The 19,708-nt window shown below is 45.1% G+C and overlaps 1 protein-coding gene across 43 annotated transcripts in view; it reads right to left on the bottom strand.

The window, feature by feature from the left end:
- The window catches only part of LOC118102710 (receptor-type tyrosine-protein phosphatase delta), a 344,139-nt gene that overhangs the window by 108,328 nt on the left and 216,103 nt on the right, over positions 1–19,708 (bottom strand). The window contains exon 1 of one of the 43 annotated variants that reach the window (XM_035149112.2): positions 17,597–18,034. The exons of the other annotated variants lie outside the window; for them this stretch is intronic. The gene's annotated coding sequence lies outside the window, so the exon portion shown is untranslated. Of the gene's footprint in view, positions 1–17,596; positions 18,035–19,708 lie in introns of those variants that run through there. 43 annotated transcript variants of the gene reach the window in all.

Genomic DNA, 19,708 nt, shown 5'->3' with positions numbered 1-19,708 from the left:
AGGCACTTAGTAATAAAGTCCATATTGGTTCCATGTTTGTTAAACACAACATGAGTGTCTGGTGAAAAAATCTTTCCGAGCACTCACGCTCTGGGTTTATTGACGCTTCGGGTCATTCCATTGTACAGGAGGTCTTGTCGTCCTGTAGGTTTTCATCGTGGAGCTAAAAAACAACAACCCTGAAGCATCCGGTTCAAGTGCTTGTCCTCCACTTAACCACGTTCTGACATGAATCACCGAATGTACTGTATGTTTTCATCATACTGCTGAATTCAGGGGATTTATCAACTCTGGCAAAAGGCTGACGGAGATGGGTTTTTTTAAGAAAATGTCCTCAGACTTTCACATTTTATATGATTTCATTAACCACACTCTGCAGAAGTGGCTCCCAGTTAACTTAATCACTGTGACACCCATTTCTCATAAATATGCAAATACAATACAGACGTCTTCGGTACTTTGGGAGTAAAAAGCGACTTTGGGCAAAGACACGCTGGAGACTGTTGTTCAAATCTCACCTCATGCGAGGCACTCTTCCTCAGGAATTGAAGTTTCAGGGTTCCCACTGCAACATGTTTTGCCAAATACAGCATGCTCGCTTGTCACAGTAAATTTAATCATACGAAATGGGAGCACTCTGTGCTGCTCTCATCACTGCTACTTTTTGGAGCGGTTTTATTTCCACTGTGGCTAGAATCGAATCAGACGGAGCAGACGCACAACAAAGACAGAAAATCATCCTTGTGATCTTAATGAAAATGATATTGTAAAAATAGCACAATGGAGGTCTGCTTATATAGCTAGAAATATAATTTTACACTCAGGTCCTTTGGGCCCCCCAAAGTCCACTGGCTCACTAGTAAAACAGTGCTCCACAGACTGAGAGGCGGCATGGGTTTGTGAGATCGTGGGGAAAAATAAAAGGGACGAGAGGCAGGAGAAGGGGATTTGTTGGGGTATTAAGGCCTGCTGGCTTGTGCCTTATCCCACTGTACATTCCAGTGGTGCAGTGTGCAAAACTTTACGGTCCTCGGCCAACAGGAGATTTGAGGGCTCCTGTAGGCCGTGTGCAACTAGTATCCTCCTTAAAGAGGACCATCTCAATCCACTTTCTGTCAGCTGTCTCGTCTTTGCTTTTGCATATGTGCTCGTGTCCCCGCTGATCTACTTAATCTCTGACAGGTTTGTGGAACTTGTGGACTAACAGCTGGGAAATCGGTGCCCCCCCTCTGCCCCCGTGCGCCTCCTCCTCCCGCCACCCACTCTTTCCGCCTCTCGCCGCCCCTACCAGGTCGGCCTACTGACGGCTAATAAAAGAAGCGGCCCTTGACTGTGAACAGCTGGGCTCCTGTGATCTAACTCGGCAAGCGGCTTGCAGGGACTTTTCCTCCGCGAGCCAAATAGTGAAACGCATAAGAATAGCGGAGGCGCGCGGACGACACGGCACAAGAGAGGATTACGATGAAGGGGGAAAAACGGGAGCGTAAAAAGGGAGAAAAGTGAGAGAACAGACACACCAGCATGCACTGATAAGCCAGAGGAAAGGGGCTCAGTGGCTGTCTTGTCCCTGGTTTTTCACGGCCTAACCAGCTAATCAATAGCACGTAGAAACAGTACTTCAGCTGGCTCACTGAGTGCCAACTCACTGTTTTCTTTCCTCTGCTGTGAGCAACAGCAGTATTTATTCTAATACACAGGAAGTGATGTATCCAGTGCGATGGCGAGTGTGCACCTACGCAGGATTGAGGGATTGCAGCGCGGGCTGAGTGTCATTGACATTAACAAGAGAGTTTGCACAGCGGGGACCGCAATGCTTCGAGAGCTCGGCGAACAGAAGAGGTGCTTTTAAAAGAGTGAAATCATCCAAAAAACGGATGGAAATAGTCGTCTCATTTATCATTAAACTCTTAAAACAAACAAACACCGGAGCGCAGAGTGTTTTCAAGAGGCTTTGAGGATTATTTTGGATACAGAGCCCACTTTGATTTGAAATTAGTTTGCTCCTTCGGGACAGCTTTGATGCATCTTTTCGGAGCCGAGGAGCAGCTGGAGTCGGATGAAGTCCCCGCTCCGTCTTCTGTTGGCATTCCAGTCCTGAGAGGGAGACGTGAGGGTGGCACCGCTAAAACAAAGACGGGGGGTTGACGGGGCTACGATGCGAGGGCGGTTTAAAAATGCGGCGGACTTAAATAGCTGTGCATTTGACCCATCATGCCTGCCCCTCCCCTCTCTTATCACACTGCCGTTCCATAGATGTCTATTCTAATTTTGTGCATGTGTGTGTGTGTGGACGAGTACGTGTGCAGCGGGGAGGCTGGCGAGTATGAAAGACGACTCCAGATGCTCCCAGCTGGCTGTTGCCCAGTGAGGCTAATACACTCCTGCCTGCCTAATTAGAGCGCACACTCACACACACAGGCGCAGTCGACCCCTCCTCACCACTCATGTCCCACTGTTTCAATGGGTTTATGGTAGGAAGAACATATGCCCCCCCCCTCTGTTTTATACAGGACACACATGCAGACAGCTAAACAAACAACCAGGGGCTTAATTACCTCGTAAGGGAGGCCAGGGGTGAGAGCTGCTGGTGAGTCACAGTAGCATAATGTAAGAAATCTGTGCAACACAACACAGGGGAAAAGCAATGCGATGCCGTAAATATAACCAATGTGAACCATAAGGATATGGAGTGTAAGCGGTGTGGGAGTCTGTTTTGTGCATATATGCAAAAAATGTCAAGACCCCACCGCCCCCCCACCCTTGACTTGACAGAAAGGAGCATGCAATGATTAGCTTTTAATCTTGCAGGCCCCCGAATGTGTGTACCAAAAAAAAAACTGCGAACATATTTCTCTTGTCAGCCGTAACACAAATTTATTCAGGCTGCCATGTGGACATATGTGTGTCGGGATGTGCCTGCCACGCTGACCCTTTCTTTAGGCTGTCAAACAGCAACACTGCGCTCCCGCAGCAGCAGCAGCAGCAGCGGCAGCAGCACTCCCTCACTACACATCATGTCAGACATTTCCTGCCAGCCTGTCAACGCTAGGCTGTGTGTGGCAGCTCGTCTCACCCCCCTCCCTCCCCCATTCTTCTCTCTTCTGTCTTGTTCATGCAAACACATAACAGCAAGTTGTAAGAACTCATATCTACAGACAGAAATCAGTTTCAAGTTAGAGCACGGATTTAAAAAAAACGCTAGTCCTGCTTTCTTTAATTTTACACTTGCAAAACATTTCTGTTATGTGTTTGAGACGCGTTCCTACCGTAATCAATACGAATTTTCTTATTAGACGAGACGAGATTACTTAACGGCCACTGACTACATCTGCTCAATATTGCATTGAAGCAGAAATCCAAACGAGGCCTGCTGTTTTTGTCAATCATTGAACATCAGTTTGCAAGTCATGTCTGACCACAAAGCAAGGTCTGAAAGGGTAAACGATAGCCTCGGAACAACACACACAGGGAAACGGAGCCAAATGAGGACATAGATGTAGAGGCAGGGAGATTTTGGGCAGCGGGGTAAGAGAGAAAGAGATCCCAAGGTCAGTGTTGAGGGGTGTGGACAGATGTCAAAAGTGATAAACGTCAGCCTGACAAGCTCCAGCTTGGCTATCAGTTACTACTTCGGGCCTGAGGTCGGGCCGATGCCAAGACAATGCCAACGCCTCTCTGTGACGATCAGTGCCTCCGGAGCTTGTGCAAAATGGCTGCCGCCATGCCAACGCATTATTACGAGTCACTGGCTTTGCTTTTTTTTTTTTCTCAAAGGAAGTGCCATCTGTGAGTGACAGCGGGGCCTCAGCCATTTATTTTGAATGCCGTAAACAAAGCTGCCATTTTAGCCTTCTGAGGGTCTAGATGCTTGCATGTTACCACCGGCGAAGGCTGTTTGTTGTCATGAGAGATATTAAGCGCTGTGTGATATATGTCCTCGCCCCGTCTCTATTTGTCTAGTTGAATCCATGCTCTGCTATAAGCATCACTCAAGCAGCAGGACAAAATAAATCCTAATTCTCACATTTGATAGCAGGCGAGACAAAAATCCAATACTCAGGAGAGTGCTTGGTCTTGCTTTAAAGCATAACAGCTCACGAGAAGAGGGGGGGGCAGCGGCATTGGGAAATTAATCCATATCAGGCCATTTACTACCATATTCTGTGGTCATTGACGATCTGTCAAACCATTTATTTCAGAGTCTGAAGAGTCAGTCTTTTTTTTTTCAAAGAACTTTCTCTACATCCAAAACAAATAATGAATAACTCACAGATCGATGCAGTGTACTTTATTGAGCTCACATGCTTGACTTGAGTCTGGCACCTGGCCTAATTGTTTTTTATTTGCCAGATATCCACTTCTCTCCCTCCTTTTGTTGTGCTTTCGGGCTAAATAACAGAAAGGCAAAGATCTCTGGTGTACGTATACAGTGTGTTTGACTTGAGACATAGTAGGAAGACAGAATCCTTTTTTTTTTGGGGGGGGGTAGCAAAGCTCTGTTGCACCCTGCCAGCTTGAATGAATGACACATTTCCAGAAAGAAAGAAAAGAAAAACAAACCCAGTTTCATCAGGCAGATTTGAATATTGAATATATAGAAGCTCAGCAGTGTGAATCAAAAACATCCGGAGCCCTTGGTCAGTGCCTCTTAATGGGCCTCGGGTTTCCCAATGGAAGCTCTGGCAACACCACATCGACCCGGGTCACACCCTGCTGTTCTACTGAGTGGGGCTGAATAAAATCATTGCGCGCAGACTGCAAGCTCGCCAGAGTCGGGTCAACTGCTCTGACCTCCACCGGGGGGGCCAGGCCTATTTTCCCTTGAAAATGAATGAAAAAAACACAACCAAAAAAGCATCTGTATCAGCAGGACGCCGACAGAATCACTGGACGCAAGGTTCCGCTACGAAGCTTTGACTGACAGTCGAAACAGGCGTTTTGTGCAGTGTTTGACAGGGACGCATACCGAGCTCTTTGAGGAGGTCTGCTCTCAAAGAGGACAACAAGGCGAGAGCATAAGAGATGTAGAGACATTAACGATATGCGAAAAAACTAAATTGGAAAGGCAACTGCCTCGATCTACGTTCGAGAAACATATTATGACTCCCAATTAAAATAGAAAAAGCTATAGCAGTGAGCTAAGGACAGAGATGGAGCTTCTTTCTTTCCCTGCCTCCCTCTCACCTAGGTGAGACTGGGGCATTCCTGTCTGTCTAAGCACGAGCAAAAACGACCACCAATCCTCGCTGACCCACTCAACTCCAACGTCAAAGGGTCCCTCCTGGGTCACGGCCCTCGGTGTCACATGCCAGTGGATGAGAAAAGGGATATCGATTACCAATAAACTCATTAAGAACTAAGAGAAGGACTTTCCGTGCAGACACAACAATTTGTTTCTGTCAAAACAAGAGCTTAGCAGTCAGATTGCTTTCAATGATCCAGTTCACTCCTTTGCCCTTTTGAACTCGTCCATGTGCCATATCATTGATTTTTAATATCTACTGCCCCTGACGATATTTATACTCTAGGTTAGACAACCAGGACAACGTGCATGATGTAATAGCACGAGGACAATTAAGCGACCATAATTCTTATGATGCAGACATTCTTGTGGTTTCTTGCTTTGGGACACTGGCCAATATTTTAAGGAATTAGCAATTGATAAAAAACATTCTATATCTATTCCCCTTGGTTTTGTGCATCAGCTGAACCTGATGTTAGCTGGCAGCTGATCATATCTCTTAATATGATATGGAGCTTTAAAGGTTGTGAAATCTGGCACATCGAAATGAACACAGTATGTATTGCCTATGTTTATATGAACATACGGGGTCTGTAAATTTGAATCTTTTCAAAATCAATCTGTCCTCAACAAGATGATTTATATATTTCATAATGAATTTCAAATAGTATTTACGACCAAAGATGGCCATTTTGTGTCTTCCGTTGAAGCACTAGTCGAGGAACCCTGTTTGCTGTATTTGTGATGCGGGGAATTAGAAACTTTCCCAGCATATCGATGATAAAGTGCCAAGTCGTCGCCCTTTTGCACCCGCCATGACACCTCTACTCTTCAGGCCCTGGAAAGTATGTGCCTGAAGATCAAGATACCAACTGAGGGGGTAGACAACTGTGGTTATCGCAGCTCTGCCATTAATAAGATTGCCCAGTGGCTTGTGTCCCGAGGTTTGCTGGTCTGTGTTATCGTGCTCCGCGACAATCTAAAATGAAACATCGCTGGAAATATGGCGCCACTGTGACAGGGGGTAAAAATGGGAAGAAATGTGATGGGCCACGGTGTCAGCGTGGTTAATCGAAAATAATGGCCGGCAATTTATAGTTGCCGTCCTGAACCAGGACTGGATGTACTGATGCAGGAGATCGAATTTTAATGTGTACAGTCCATCACTTTATACAGGCTACTGATGTTTAGGGCCCCAGCCAAACTGCACATGAATCTATGGACTGAGGTTATCATACAGCAGTAATAAACTGGGTAACACTCTAAGAACAGCAGTGCGTGTGTGTGTGTGTGTTAGACAGTCATCTGATTTCCACCTGCGGCCATTGTGGTAAATAAATGGTAAAGGGAGAACAAAGAGGTAAAACTCATGGGAGATGCAAATGAGGGGCCACCTGCTGTGTTGTTGAGACCACAGGGAACTGAGGAAACCCGTCGCTATTTATCCTCATTTGATAAGAGTCCATCTAATCTCGCCTCTTCACTCGATCCTCTGAAATGAATCGTGGGGGGGAAATAAAGAAGTTGGCTTTCCCCATATGCAAATGTTTTCTCTCCGGCAGTTGCATGGCTCTTGCAAATTCCTGCAAACCGTCCAAACTGAAGTCAAGCACATGAGCATCAAGTGAGTCTAAATGGGTCATCGTGTCTGATTTGACATGAGTGCGTGTCCCAAACTCGACAACAGCTGTAAAACAGAAAAGGTGTGAAAATGTAAAACCAAGCGTTTGTGATAATAATACAGTTAATTACTTTTTGTCTTCATGACTCTGCATACCACACAATAAACCAACGATGACCATATCCTGTTATTTGCTCACATATTGCAAACAAAGCTTCACAAATCCACTTGTGCACAACAGGGACGGAGGGTGTAATGACTACATGATTGACTGGCCTGAATTGGCTCCTAATTAAAGGGTTTTAACCATGAAGAAATTTTTTTTTAAAAAGATGGGGGTTGATTCTGCTTTCCGTTACCTGACTACGAGCGGCAATTAACCAAAACATGACAGAGCTTCAAAAGTGGCGGACGAGTATTTCCTGGAGGGAAACTACAGAGTCGTAGGCCCCGGTGTGAGTATGTGATCTGGTTTCTTTTGTGTGTTTTTTATAGGAGACAGCACAGCTTGACTAATCATGTGATGAATGTTATTCAAAATCTTTCTGATCAGCCCGTCTACATCGAAATGCATAATTTATAGATCAGGCGTGACTCTTGCTCCTCGTCGTTTGGTATTTTTTTTATTGAACTCACTCATTAAGCTCAGACTGTACTGTCGGTTCTCCTCGGCTCGGAGCACAAACACCCGAGCACCCTCCTATAAATCAGCTGCATGCACCGAGTCGCTCCCTGCACTTTATTCCTGACGTCAGAGCTTTTAATGAAGACAGCGTAGCTCACACCGCCCGAGTTCTGCACAGCCAGTTTAAAGATTTTATTTCACTGCCTCCACAGCTTGCCTTATTTCACTATGGCTTAATGAGAGTCGTTTGGAATAATAGGCTTCCATTGAACGGAGGCATCTGCATCCACACAGCTCTAAATGAGTGAGCTAATTTCCAAAGATAATCACCTCTCCTGCTGTGTTTTTATGCAGAGATGCTGTAGATTTTTAGCCTCGGATTTAATGAAGTCAAAAATTACCTCCAATCCTCCTGCTAAGGTCTGCGGAAGCTGGAATGTGTCGTGAATATTTGTCTTTGCGTTGTAAAAAGTCAAGGTGTCGCTAACACAAACGTGGCACTTTATGAAATGACTAATATTAAAAATATTTTAAAATCCGAAACACCTCATTGCAATGTCCTATGAATATAGAAAAATAAAGTTTTTATTAGCACTTTACTACCTAACAACTGGTTGTTGATTTTTTTATAGTTCTGGTGAAATTAGCTCCGGTCACAAGTGAACCAGTCAATATCTAATTTAATGTTGATTACCGTCATTAAAAAATGGCCAAATTTAGATAATGTAGCTACGATTTTTATTGTAGGAGACTTTCCTCCAGTTCTGCTCCTTCAGGGCCTGCTGAGGACAGCCACCAGATCCATCAGATCACCACACAATCATCAAAACTTTCTCTCTGCAAGGAAAAACCCTTGCCCTCACAGACTTGAAATATGTGTCGGCCTGTGCTTCAGACATTGTGACCAGCCTGACTCAAGCGCTTCTCGCTGCTGTCGAGACATTAAAGTAACTACGAGCGCTCACATGCTTCCAAGAGCAAACAACAGAATTTTCTTAGGGGTGCCTGGGTAATGACGTCCGCTGGGACATTACGCGAGGTCTCTTTTTCACTCGTCTCTTCTGTCCCCCCTCTTTCTTCCTTTCCGCTCTCTCTTGTCTAGTCCCAGTATGTGTGTGTGAGTGTTGTCACCGATGACACAGAAGCTGTGGCGTCACGCAGTCACTGCAGATGGCAGATATTATTAAAAAAAAGGGGACAGGAAGGGAGGAATCGCTTACAAACGGTGTAGGCCATTCTGACAGAGAGAAAACCCTGGCTTGTCAGAACAAATGGGAAAGGTCACAAACTGTGACAGTGTAGTTTTGTCCCATTCACTGCACTACAGTATCCTTTATTCAACTTCATACTTTCACGTCAAATAACTTGCCATGCCCTTTTATTTCTTTAAAGGTTGCACTAGAGGCAGCCACAAGCAAGGCGGACTGAGCCGTTGATCATATTCACTGGGTATTTACGCAGGAGGGCTGGAGACAAGCTGTCAGTAGTTTGGCAACATTTCGAGTTCCCCTTCCCCATGCGGCTCTCTTGGAGTGGCCGTTGCAGAAATGTACACAATATGAAAGAAACGGCGGCGGAGGTTAATTCCCCCGGTGCCGTGTTATGAAGGCTGGCAGTCCAAGCGGAGGAGCAAGACAACAATATGGCTAGCAGCTATGGCGACAGCTTTGTGTTTAGCTTATCACAATAGACGGTCGGGAAGGTTTCCAAATAACGGCAGAGGGTGGGAAGATGGGAAGAAAACGAGCAGGAGGAAGGGATGGATTGTAATGTGTTTTCATGGCTAACAAATGAACCTTTGTATAGAGTGTGACAGAAAGAGCCCGGTACTGTAAAAGGCAAGCACTCCCTCCTCTTGGACTGTCACAGGAATGGCAATCAGCTACGGTTAAAAGGAAAATCCATTTGCAGTATTAAAAGCTGGAGGGGTAATGGGCAGCATCAACAGCTAAATTGTCATCCATCCAGTTTTCCTTTATGACTTAATGTTTTTAAAATAAAACCTGCTCTAATTGACACCTTTTTCCTTGTCAAGACCAGAGGCAGGCCATCAAATATGGATGACCTTAAAGTTAATAAGCCATTTCCCAGACTAAATCTTTATTTCACTTACAGTCAGCATGGTTTGGCTTCTAGATTTTTTTTCGCTTGACTTTTCTCCAGTTTGTGCATCTATCTTACTTTATGGATCTTTTCTCGTATTTAAGTCCAAGGTCAGATTGCGGTGGCAGCAGGTTAATCCAGTCCAATAATCTCTGTCAACACCTCGTCCAACTTGTCATGTGCACATGCATGTGTGTGTGTCTGTCCCGTTTCCTCTCATCTCAATCTTCTCGGAAAAACATACCTGTGCATGTCCACGCAGGTCCACAATGTCGTCATCCTATCTTAAACCAAACCTCATATTAACCTTTGCTCTTTAGGGAATCAATCAAAGGCTAATCTGTTTTCTTACATCATGTAACCCAAGAAGCGTGTCGTGTTAAACCTTCACAGACTGGGGAAAAAAAGAAGAAGGCTGTTCTCAAACATTCCAACTCCCACCTAGAAACTCTCCCTTTCTTAGTGTCAAACGCTCACACGGGGCCTGGTGGTGTCCTGTTACAGAGATAGGCTACTCAAACTCTCCTGGAATGTTTCTTTAGGGTTGATCGATGGGAGAACACATGCAAGGACAAGGTAGTGGTAGGTGGAGGATTAAGTGTGGCAGTTAGGGTTACACTGCCCGACACCTGACATGGACTTCCTTGAAAAGCACAAGAAATTCCGTGAAAAACCTTTGTATGAGAGGTCACAGGAATTCCATGGTACTGGAATGGCTGATGGTGTTTTCCAAAGTTTGTACCTGTTGGTGCGCCACTAAAAATACTAATAACCTGGAAGAGATAGTATTGTATGGCTCATTTCTCTTGAACGCACATTAACGGCCTCTCTCTTGGCCACATAAGCGATTCTATGTTGTTGTGACTCTCACCATTAAATTACCATGATGTAGATCCGTGTGGCACGTGGGGGTCATGAATAAGTTGGTGACTTCATGGGGTTTGGTATGTCTAGTTCATTTACGCTATCTATAAATATGAGCTATGTATTGCATCTAAAGCCATTCTGCACGAACTTCATTAAAGAGTAACCCAAGTCTGCAAAACAGCTCCGGCTAAAACTGCCTTTCTAAGTTTAACTGTTGCTATCTCATCTCCCGGTCGATTTGCATGTACATAGCACCAAATATAGATAAATAGGTTCACAGGCTGTAAAAGATGCTGAAAACTGATGTCTCCCCAAGTCATTTCCTGATTTTGGGATTGATACAAGGCCAGTATGCTCCCTAATGTCTGCATGCTCAATAAAAATGACTTTGACAGACTTTGCGGAAATGCACGGTTCCAAAAAACTGCCTCAGCAGCCCCTGGTACCTTAAACACTGGTATTATTCTATTAATACCTTGGCGGGGTCATGTGTGCCTGAGTTTTGTAGCCTCGCTAAATATAAACAAGGCCCGTCTGTGCACTGTTATCTATAACGGTGTGATGCAACTCCAAGAAACCCCTCTGAAATAGTTCCTAAAATATACATGAAAAAGGGAACGGAAAGATATACCCGTTCTTCTGTGTCGGGCTGTTTGAAGACACAAGCCCAACCTTTGTCTGTCATCCTTAAAATATCAGGAGGAAAGACATGAACGAAAGGAAGGAAAGGAAGGAAGGAAGGAAGAAGGGGAAGAAACACTGAATGAACACGACAAAGAAAAGTCGTGCATTGAATGGAGTTGTCATCTCTGCAAAGCCCCACCGAAGCACATCTCTATGAGCAACATATCTATTCTAGTGTGATGAAAAAAAACAAAATTCCACAAAGTTTCCTCTCAGGTCTTGGCAGGTTTGAAAAAGGCAGGTCAAGGAAAAGCTGAAACTCGCACTAATGTCTCATGCCTCGCTCTTTTCTTTCCCACACAGAGCTCTGTATCCCCCCCGGGTAACATTTGCTTTGCAAAATGCATGCATGAAATTCTTGAGACCAGCCTCCCCACGAGTCTAAATAATAGATTACCAACACAGCATCCAGCCCGCGCCATAACTTCAGCCCCAACTGTCTGGCCTCATTAGCGAGGGAAGTGTAAAAGATAGCCAGCTGCTAGCCCAGGTGACGGCTCTCAGCTCTGGCCTTTGGCAGTAGTGGCCCACCCTAAAGAGAATATACGGCGTCTCTCTGTGCAATTCATCTTGTAATCCGTCTTAAAGCTGCTAAGCTTCTGTTGATGGCAACTGAATGGAGACCGAAGGCAGGGGAAGACGGAGACAGAGGGAGAAGAAGGTGAAAGTTTCAAAAGTGAGCGCCGCACGGGAGCGAGAAAAGGAGCGAAATGTGGCAGATTCATCCGCGAGGAACGACAAAGGGAAAAGACGGTTGGTTGGTTTGAGCTGTCTGGTCAGAACCAGAGGTGACCTAAGCCATTTTCTTCCACTGATTGTCCCCTTTTCTCCCTCCTTCTGCCCCTCCCTCCATCTCTTTTCACTCTCTCTTCTGTGGCTCTATCTCTCTCTCATCCTCTCTCTCCATGTCAGCTTCCAAATGGCAGTCATTATACCGGACATGAAAAGTCATTTTAGTTCCGCCTGGCTTCTTCAAAGCAGCTAGCTATAATTGCAGATTGAGTAGAGGGAGAATGCCGGGGTTACGCAGAATTTAAACATTGACTCCTAACCTTGTAGCGATGCAGGGATTTAAATCCGAGTTCAAAAAAGGAAAAGGATGTATGGGGGATAATAAAGAACAAATATTGACACAAAGCTGCTGCCGTCTTTGCGTTACATGTCTTACTTCGCTTGTGCAATATCCCTACACATTTAAAGATAGCTCTTTGGACATGTGGGTGCCAGACTCTGAGAGTGGACTGGAAGCACTGGATCCCATTCCAACACATGTCCCTTCAAGAGTTATGGCACAAATTAGGGAAACCCTGCCAAATCATGAAAAAATCCATCCACTATGCATTCCTCATTTGTGAAATTGCTATGTGCCGATTGTTAATGGATTGTTTCCCTGCTTGCCAATGCAACTGGACATCAAATCAATCACTCTTGTTTATAAGCTTAATTTAAGAGAAGACTCTTTTACTTTACATTTTCATGGAAATGCTTATCTGCAGAGCTGCTGCGGCAACAGACACTACGTTTGGCCTATTCTTAGGGGTAGTGCTATCGAGGTCCTACCGTCCACGTGTGTGTCTGCACATACTTGGCATCTGTGCATGTCTATGAGCGTTTGTGAGCTTGCGTGTGTTACAAATTCGGCCCCACGAAAGCTTTTACGGTCCCAGAGGGTCATATGTGTGTCGCTCTTTCCCCGGGTTTACGAGCTCGCCACCAGCCTGAGCTGAGCACCCCTCCCTTGCACTTATCTCCTGCACCCTTCTATTTGGCACAGCAGGTCGCGTAATTGTTCTTGGAGAGAGCCTATCAACCAAACGCTGCATTTTTGACTTCTTGTCACAAAGACCTTTATCATAACACCCCATTTTTGCCCGACTCCAGGCTCTGACCGCAGAGTGCCTCCAAACAAAAGTGTTTCAGCTACATCATTCCCTTTTGATGGAGTGGGGGTGAGTTTAGGAGGGAGGCTGGTAAATAGGGAATATAGACTGGAAAATAAGTCTTCTGTAAAAAGACCCTCCCCGCTGTCCACTACCTCGCCCCCCGACCCCTAAGACACTCAGGCCCCTACAAACTCTCTTGCGGGCCGAAAACAAATTCTAAAACTGTCATACTTTAATTGAAATTCCATCACTCGTGTGGCTGCTATTGTGGAATAATTTGATAACGCTGTGTGACATGAATGCACAGAGCCGTCCGCCACTTCGATTTCTTCCCCCAGCTTTTATTTCCTCATTCCGCTGGTTATTCAAATGAACCTCGGCGGATTCTGCTCTCAGCCTTTCCAAAAATTAAGATAAGAGGAAATGACACAATGGGAAGGGCATAAAAATAAATAATGTTTTGGGTTGCAGTGGGACAAAAAATGACGACTTACTTCCCAAAATATTGCCAGGCCACCTTTTTCTACCTCGTTATTTTGAAACGTAGCAAAGCAGAAATATTATGTTACACATGCAGACTTTCATCTTCTTCTAATTGGTCCTAATTCTCCCAAATTCCTAATAGCGCCAGGCTGTTAGTTGCTAGACGCTGGATGATCCAAAATGGAGGTCAAGGGCAGAATTCCAATCCTCTGCCAGTGCCCCCAATCCAAATTCATACCAGCACCCCCACAATGTCTTCACAACTGGCTACAGGCGTTTGGCATCCATCATTTCTTCTGAAACCCAATATGCAAGCAAAAGACAGCTGCGGCGGAAAAGCAGTGCTCCCTTTAACTGACACGTAGGTGCTCCCCCCTGTACACAAAGCCTGGAGGCAGAGCCTGAAGGCGACGCGTTCTGCACTGTACCCAATACGGAACCATGTTGGAAGTGACATATGCTTCGTGTGTTCCCATTACATACAAGTAAATTACACTGAGGGGTGTACGTGAAGTGGAATCAGGAGGAAAGCATGGGGGAAGGCGGGACATATTTTCATGATGACATAGGAAAAGGAATACATGAAAGGAAAGACAGAGAAAACAAGAGTAAAAAAAAATGAGAGAATAAGAGTTAATGGGGAAACGAGAGGCTCAGCTACAGTCCTTTGCTCCCTCCACTGCCAGATAATATTTAGGCCTCAGCTTTCTCTCCTGACAGGGTGATGGACAGTAGAGGTGATTTTGCCTGGGCGTGAAAATAGGCTTCTTATTATTCCAACCCAGTGGCAACTTGAATATCAATAAAAACTGCTAGCGTTCCCCTATGTGTAAAACCAATGCCCCGTAGCGGTGGTTTTTATCAAGCAACCCACCCTTGACGCTAGTTATGCAGTACTAGAGGTTACGGGAGGAAATGCTTGCCAAGTAAATAAGTGAGTGAAGCGATTGAATAGAGGGGAAAAACACAGCGGGACCGGGGCCAAAGTGAACCAAGGGTAAAGTCATGATCACTTCATTATGCCGTGGTGCGGCTCAGTGTTGTGCGAAATCAAACTGCTCTCTCGTTTGTCACAATGCATCAAGCTGGCCCCTGTGAAGTGGGTTTGTAGTTGTGCTGGAGGCCCCCGAAGCACCGGCGCGCACACGGGTCGAAACACGAGGAAGCTGAGCTGCAGGTTATACGATATGTATACACACGAGCACATATGTTCATGTATAACACACAGAACACACACACACACACACACACCTTGCTCCCCTCCTGCCCTCTTTCCCTCCTGTATGACCTCTACCAGTCAAACTCCTCTTGCATCCGCCAACCACCCACCCTGCCAGCTCGCCAGCCAGTGGGTAGTTATGGGCCATTGCTGGCACAAAACAAGCTAGAATACACCCACTGAATTACAGAGGGCAGGCAGTGAGGGGGGGGTGATTGCTAACAGACCTATTTGCACTCCATCTCCTCCAGCTCCAACACCACGGCGCCTGATAATTGTGGCCCTCTGCGTTTACGTATCCATTTTTTGTAATGCAAGTGTTGATTTCTCATTCCGCACGCGTAATAGGGTCCCCGGCCTTGGGATTCCTGAAGTAGTGCTCACACACAGGGATCAGCACACAATGATAGAAAGCTAAACTTTTTTTTTTCTTTCCCTCCTCTTGAAAAATAAACTCGTGAGTCAGAGCTACATGGCTGTGCCGCCACAATGGGACTGTGAGATGCAGGCACACTTGTTCGTAAGAGGGCTTGGCTTTGTGCCTAAGAGGGACTTGGATAAGGAAATCTTCAAAGCCTCCACAGTCCTTCATCAAGCCTCTCTTACATTAAATGCACCGCTGTCAATGAGCTTATATCTCCGAGCTTGACATTTGACCAACTTGTGTCGCAGTGGCCGGATCAAAAATATGAAACACAAAGGCAGGTAAATATGCATTGAAAACGAAAAAAAAAGAAAAGGGGGACATCTGAAAGACGTTGTTGACTTCTCTCGAACGTTCAGTCTCGGAAATACCCAGTTGTCGCTTCCAGACACTGTCAGAAATGAGGGAAATGATTTCACAATGTGCTTCAGGCTCAGAAAGCTTGAGAAAAAGGTAGATCGGCAGACACGCAAAAAATGGCCTAACTCCCTTATAGGCACTTTCCAAGGCCTTATATCATTTTTCAATTTAATGGCTTGCATCTCTGTTTGTATCCTTTGCACACCAACACACACACACACACACACACACCCACAGGTAACCGACACACACAAAAGCTTGACTCCTTTCTCCTTTCGAGTCCTGCACGCTAATACACAATTACCTCTTCACGATTTGCATTAAGATTTTTCTCAAAAGCACTTTCTATTATTTTTGAGGATTTATCGTCGCACAAGGTGAAGGATGAGGGTTTCGAGAGAAGATGGCCGTGTCGATGCCGATTTTCCATGACTGAGACACTTTGCTCCCCTTCAACGACTTTGGATAGCAGCACTTAAATCGAGCACCACCTCGGTGCATATCCATTTTGCCTGCTCTTTTGAGCGCTGCTGTCGCAACAGCAAAATTGGAAATCGAACGTGTGGTGACAGCGTTAATTGTGCTGTGTCAAAATTGGGCAAATGCTATTTGTTTGAGCCGGGAACTGTAAAACATGTAAGACAGTGGAGGTGCTGGGCTGTGCTGTCCTGGAGTGCTTACTGGCTATAAAGTGGGAATTGCTTGAGCAAACACACACATGCACGCTAATGTGCATGCTTACGTGCGCACACACACACTCGCGCCTCCATTTCAAACACCTCTCCAGACTACTCCACTAGGGATACTCAACCAGTGCCTTTTCATTTCTCTCAGACAGCAACATATTACAATGCACAGTGAGAAAAATACTTTTTTCAAAAGGCGACACATCCAAAAGTGCTTACATTGAAGGTGTCCTATCCTCCATGAAGCCTCCTCACATAAAATACAGTTTACAAATTCTTCATTTTCAACCAGCTGAAGGACACATTGTTTTATAGACTTATTTGAAAGTTGTTTTTTTCCAGTACATGAGCAGGTATTTGATGATATTCCTTCTACATGGCTTGTGGCCCCTCTTTCTACTGCATTCCCCTCACTGGCTGGAGAGAACGAGTCCCCTAGTGGCACAACTGGCACACTGAGCACAGGTGGTGCATGTGTGCGCCGCTCCACTGGAAATAAAGGTTCACTCTCAGCTGATTGGCATATGCGTGACTGACAGAGTCTCTCTCTCTCCTTTGCCTCACTTGATATTTTTGATGCTTAAATATGTGAGCACTTTAAAAAAAAAAAAGGCAACTTAAAACCCCGCGCAAATAAAATCGTGTTGCTAAAAATAAGACGGGATGAGACGAGGGAGCTCTGGAGAGTTGCAAGTATGCACTTTGAAAAAAATTCCCTCTCAATCGACTCGTTGGATTTAAAGGCTTCCACAACTCAAACGATAAAAAAGGATGGTGTCGCCTGAAAGAACTGTGTTTACATGACAGTGCCACAGCTTAAACGGCATGAATAATATTTGTTTTTGACAGGCTATAGTGAACTGGAGTGTGTTTATGTATAATTATAGCCATACAATTATGTGTGGTGATAATGTATTGACAATTAAACAGCTCTTGGCACTGGTCGCCTCTCCAAACCGTTGCGCCAAGCACGCACCCAGACAAACACAAACACACCACCTGCACATCCACACATGTAGTTCATGTACTGTTAACACCCTAAATAGATTTAAATCGAAATAAAGACAGTTGGTGAAGGTGCAAACACCGTTTCTTCCACTGTAACGTGGCTCCGAACGCGCCGCTGTGCGTATTCACGGTTGCGCGCTTCCATAATCCCAAATTGTGCCATTTAACAGTTCCTGACACACGTATACAAACTACCTGGTCCCAGGTCAGCTTATCATCGATGTGGGTACCGAGAATAACCCCAGTCCAGATGTGTGTAGCCGGGCCTACGCTGTGTTTGAGGCAACTTCACGGGGGGCTTTTTACGCACACCTGAAATCACTGCGGCAGCGGCTCCGGTCCCTCGCTGTCACCACCTCCAAACTCACACAGGCTCGTCACACACTCTTACCTTATCACCATGTTGCGGCCAGTTTGAAACTGAGCGTCTCCTTTTTTTCTTCTTTCCGAGGAGAAGTCGGGAGTTTGCTTGTTTTTTATGTTGTTTTTTTTTTACATCCAGTAATGACGATCGAGTCCGAAATAAAAAACAACGCGGAGGAAAGAAATCCGTCTTCTTCTCCTTCTCCTTTCCCCCCTCCTTCCAAGTGTACGCGTTTATTTCGTCTCTTTCCGCGAGTTGTCCGTCGCCAATGCGTTCACGGGGATCGGGACCATGGCAGAAGGCAAACACACGCGTGGAGAGCGCGTATAATGTATTCTCCGGTTGGAGTCTGTCTGCGCGCAGCTCGTTAGATCTTCATTGGAATGAACGTGGCGAGACGGCGGTGGTGTTTGGGAGAGTGCGGTGTGGCTGGAGCGCACAGCCCCTCTCTCTCTCTCTCTCTCTCTCTCTCTCTCTCTCTCTCTGTGCTCTCTCTCCTTCTCTCACTCCATGTGTCTGTCTCTCTCGCTCTCTCCTCTCTCTCTCTGCGACCATAGCGCGCACTAAAACCCCTGGTGGAGAAAAAGACTGTAGAATGACAGTGGGAGAGAGAGAGAGAGAGAGAGAAAGAGAGAAATGGAAAGAGAGAGAGAAGGAGGGAGGAGTGGGGGTGTTGACGTCACTCAGCGAGGTCCCACTCTCTTGTATCAACACCACCCCACCACCAAGTCCACTACAGGAATGTGCACTTGGACATGACTATTTTGGAGAAACATGTGTTAAAAAGAGACGTGCGTGTACGTGCGTGTGCACAGCCTCGGTAATTACTCTCAGATGGTGGATCATGAGAATATGAGTGCACACAAGTGTTTGTGTATGTTAGTTATGCTACAGCTGCAGACACACACTGTGTAATGGGCTATTATCAGACAACCTCAATTGGTTTCATGAACACAAAATTATCTTAATATCAAAACAAATACGCAGATGTATGGCATGTATTCACTTATGTCATTATTAGAATCTATGCTATAATATTTAGGCTTTATTTAATGTTGCAGTTGGTCCAAGTAAAGCTAATATTAACCACTTTCTGTATTTTGAGTGAGTCTAGAATAAAAACAATAGAATAACAGAGTGAATCTTAAATACTTTCTATATTTTCAAGTGATCTATAGCAATGCATCACATTGTATTCTGTAAAGTGATCATTTGTTTTGTATAACTTCTCAATCTGACCAAGGAAATTGTTTAAAATGCTGTAGTTTAAAACAATAAAAGCATATGTATATACAACCACAAAATGAAAATACTTGAGTATTTCATAATCGTACATAATGAATGCATTCACTTAGTTTTACTACTAACTACTAGCTAGTAATATAGTAACTATGGCTGTTAAATATTTGCTTTAAAACACTTAATGAAATGTTGTGTAAAATAAGTAGAGTCATCAAATTAAAGCTGAATTCAAGTTCAAGTCCCACCAGTGGACAGTACTCGAGTAAAAATGCCAAGTTACTCTCCTCCACCGATCCCCATGCAGATGAGTGCTGAGGCCTGCTGACATGCATACATGCATCACGGTTACGGTAACATCAGCGCGAACTCCATAAAAATGCCATCATGTACAATAAGGTCACCATAAACTCATCACCAGGAGCCACAGACACACTATAAATCCCCGACAGGAGATTATATTGATTTTGTTGTCAGACTGGGCTTGAATGTGTGCGCCTGCGTGTCTATGGGGACGGCACAGCATCTGCCATTTGTTTGTTTTCCTTCTCTAACGCATTGCTGTGTATGTAGAGAAGCTGCCATACTGCTTTATGTCCAAGGTCAGCCTGCTACAGGAGCCAAGTTGAGCAGTAACCTCCATAGTCCATGTGTAATGATCTCACACTTTGTGTAATGATTCCAAGACGTGATTCATTCGCGTCCGTACCACCATGCAGACGATGTTACGCAACAACGTACGAAGGGATAATGTTGCTCCTGATAACGCAGGCAAGTGCACGGCCGTCTGATGAAGGACTACAGAAAAAATAACAGCAGTGGCCCGGGGAGACAGATGACTATGACCAATTGTGTTTTGAGAAAAGTTGCTTCCATGGCAGCAACCCAAACCCTCCTGAT

Source organism: Hippoglossus stenolepis, chromosome 23 (assembly GCF_022539355.2).
Source record: "Hippoglossus stenolepis isolate QCI-W04-F060 chromosome 23, HSTE1.2, whole genome shotgun sequence".
NCBI classification, from domain to species: domain Eukaryota; kingdom Metazoa; phylum Chordata; class Actinopteri; order Pleuronectiformes; family Pleuronectidae; genus Hippoglossus; species Hippoglossus stenolepis.
This window is presented reverse-complemented; position numbering and strand designations above follow the sequence as displayed.